Here is a 4,016-nt window from a genome sequence, read left to right on the forward strand (position 1 = left end):
GGTTGGAGCTATACATTTTCTTTGGGTAAATGCTGCAGGAATTAGGACTCCCATTTAGAACCTTGTGAGGAGAGATTGTCTTTGCTTGATTCTACTTGGAAGTGGGTGAGGTTTGTCAAAGTAGAGGAAAACCCTTGATGGACCCTGGGAGGAACTTGCACAACACCAAGGCCAGGTTGTAAGAGTTTCTTTGTTTCGTTATTAATACAAACTGGTTTATTTTTCTCAATAGCTTGTGTTAATGAGTTATTTCATGTGTTCCTTGGTCTGCATGTTGAATATGTGTTTTATTATATGAAATGCAAGTGCTTGGTAATTGTTTGATTGTTTGTGGTTGCAGGAATTGACTTGAAGGAGGAGCTCATCCGGATCGTCAAGAACGGACTTCAACAACAGTGTTTTGGAATAAGGTAAGCCTAAACACTTGTAGTTTTCATGTTGTAAAAGGTGTATTTAGAGAAAGATCACTCCATTTTGTCTTGTTTGTCATTAGAATGTCTTAGACTTCTAGGAAGGTCAGCTGTGTCCGCACCCTTGACCAATTCCGTGTGACCAATTGGCGACTCCACTGGGGACACAGCTGACCTTCCTAGAAGTCTAAGACATTCTAATGACAAACAAGACAAAATTCTGGGTTCGATCCCCAGCGGAGTCGCCGCATGTACCTTGGTTTGCATCTTTATGCTGGGGGCATGTGAACTTATAACAAGCATAGTTTTTCGTTTCAAGCTTGCATAAACATGAAACTGAATCCGAGCATAGTTCTTTTCCTGTGTCAAGCTCGTTAAAAAATGAAACAAATCCTCCTCTAATTGAGTCAAGAGATTGACTAGATCTCGTAAATGTTAAGTGTTTAGGTTAGTTATTTCAGTTTTTTGCATAATTTTCTTACAGTTTTAGGTCAAGTCTTTCAAATGATCTCGTACTTGAACCTTCATTTCATCCTACTGGTTGAATGAAATGAAGCTGGGGGGGCATGCGCTCTAGCAGTTACGCTTAGGGGGCATAAAGCATAGTTTTTATCTGTTTCAAGCTTTTGTAAAAATGAAACCTATCTCGAGTCAATTTTAGTTATTTTCAAGACTCGTTAAACTCATGAAAATACCGAGATTATTTTGCTATCTTTCATTCTCGTAAAACAAATGAAAATGCTGAGTTCTTTCCGTCTTTTCCTACTCGTAAATTAAATTGAAAGTCGGCCACATGAGTATATTTTATACTTTTTCGAACTCGTTAAAATTTACGAAAAAGTGAAACCTTGGAGTTCTCTTTTAAGCCCTTTTCAGACTCTTAAAACATGAAAAGATTGCCGAGCGTTTCTTTTACACTCGTTAAAACGGAATTAAAAGACGGTCCCCTTTTAGCTCTTTTCTGACCGCAAAATCAGGAAAAGATTGCCGGGTTTTTGTCGTTTCAAACTCGATAAGGAAATAAAATGACGTGTCCTTGATCGCTTTTTACTTTTCAGGTCAACGACACTATTATGAAAGTACTCCTTGGTCGCAAGATCAAGCGGTTCCCCCAAGTATTATTTTATACTTTTCCGGGCTTGAGGGACACAAATATACAAAAAAGTTCAACGTGGAGTCTCCTTTTGTTTTTCAGACTCTCTAAAAATGAAAAACGCCAAGTTTCTCCTATACTGGGCTCGTTAAACTTTTACAGTAAAGGACCTGTTCAATTACAAACAGGAATGAACCACTCCTTCCTAGGGTTCGAATTTAAACTAGGTTGGACTCGTCCGAAGGATGAGCTTATAATCAAGCATATGTTATCCTCCTCAAGCTTGTTAAAAATAAAGAGGTACTTGCCAGAAATGGTGGGGGAAAAGAGAGAAGAATGAACCTGTTTGTCACCTTTTGTCTCAAAAGAAACTTTATTACCGCTCTTGAACACGACACTTTTTATTCACCTGGGTTGGGAAATCTTTTACCTTACAGTTGACCAAACCACTTTGAAAGTCTTTAACCGGGTTCCGGGGATTAACTTTGAGTTATTCGTCACCAAGCCATCTGTTGTGTCGTTATGTGTTCAAGAGGTCTGCAAGAAAAACTTTCATCTGCAAAATACTTGTCATCCATTTGACCATCCCTGAGTCAGTCCTTACAGCAACATTTCTTCAACTTGAACAATGATTTCGTGTTGCGGGCTTGCCTGCAACGAGTCGCTTTCTATCGACATCGACACATTATCTAGAAAGATGACTTAGGAATCGACAGTACCTTGAAGTCTGCATGCATCAATGGCAGGTTTCTCGCCTTTGACGTCAGTTTACATCATTGACTTTCGATCAAAGGATTCCGTGAAGTGTTCGACATCAAAACATCTATTCACATTTCACGGGTTGTGCTTGGTACTTTGAGAACCATTGACATTACTGGTGGTTTCTCTCACGCTTGTTAACAGTTTTCATCATCGACTGGTAATCAAGTGGTTTCTAACATGTTCGACATCGAATCATTTAATCACATGGCTAGAATCGTACCAATTCGGGAAGTAGAAGTGAAGACCCTGGATCTAGTTTCTACCATCCAGGCTGAGAGGAGTTTTGTATTCATTATCTATGTAGACTAATCATAAACAGATGGCTGCGTCCATACTGTGTCTACAAAAGTCTATAAAATGATGTACTGCAAGATCATTCCTGTATCAGAATAGTTAGTCCATTAGTTAAAGTTTTGAATCTGAGTATGGGAATGCCTACCTCAGTGATGATATAATCTTATCCATGTATTTTGTGTTGAAAATTGCAGGTTCCAACCAGGCCATCCACAAGACAATCCTTGAAATGATAAAGCGCTTCACCCTTCCTAGAATTACAAAACCCTACTCTATTCCAGGCTTCGCACTTTAGGGGGCAATCTGTTACACTAAAAAATGTCACCTTGACTACTTACAGTTAGTATGGCTCAAATCAACAGTCATGCTACCCTCTTAGGCAAGTCTCATGCCTCTGTTATCCATCTCAAACTCAAAGAAGAGAGAAAGTCTTGTAAAAACTATGTTTATCTCTGGGGTCGCAGGTTCTCTCTAGCCTTACCTGCGGGGACGCTGACCATGTTCACAAAATCTGCGTCCATGGACGCTCTGTATGTTAAGGGACAGGTGCGTCCCTCTGTAAAAGGCAAAATGCGCGAGTTTTATCTTGAAAAAGTTACTTGTGGTTACTTCTAGAACATTCTAGAGGTCGGTTTGATGAAATGGATGCGCCTCCAGTTGGTTCATGTATCTCTATTAAGGGGGAACTTATCCCATCAATAAGGGAGCTATCCCACCCAAAGAGGGGGATGATCCCATTGATAGTGGACCTGAATAACCTCTTTACAGCACTATAAATAAAGACATTGAGCCAGAGGGAGAGGAGGTTGGAGCTATACATTTTCTTTGGGTACCAATTCCGTGTGACACTCCATCCGGCTCCACCTCTTCCAAAGGACTCTCATCGGCTCGGCTGCTAAGTGGTATATTGAGTTGAATCGCGGATCATTTCAAGATTTCAACTCACTGGCTATGGCATTCCTAACTCATTTTCAGTTACCCATTCGGTATGAGACAGGGACACATCTCCTTACGTCTCTCAAACAGGACACAACCACGCATATATCCGATCATATACATGAATGGAGATGGCGTCGTCGCTTGATCAAATTTTGGATTCTTGATCAGCTCCTAACCGATTGGTTTACGACTTCCTTTGTCCCTGCAATTGCGCGAGACATTGCTATGGGAGCTTGTGTAACTGAAGAGCAAGCTATCGCGCGTGCTCAGTACCTCGACTTGGTATATTCTTAGTCAGGTACTTTATATGATTATTTTCCAGACGCCCCGAGACCCGGAACATCCAAAGCTCCACCCAAACCATCTGTTGATGGAGTTATTGGCTCTGTAAACACGTCTTCAAAGAAGTCATCCGCAAACCCTGGGAAGCAAAAATAGAATGCTTCTAATGGAAACACTTCTCAGGGTCAATCTAGTTCTGGAAGTACCTCCGAGGTAAACGCCATTCAGTCCACCAC

The sequence above is a fragment of the Pinus tabuliformis genome, chromosome 2_2 (genome assembly GCF_031772625.1).
Source record: "Pinus tabuliformis cultivar Carrire ecotype Pingquan chromosome 2_2, CPIR1, whole genome shotgun sequence".
In the NCBI taxonomy this organism is placed as follows: domain Eukaryota; kingdom Viridiplantae; phylum Streptophyta; class Pinopsida; order Pinales; family Pinaceae; genus Pinus; species Pinus tabuliformis.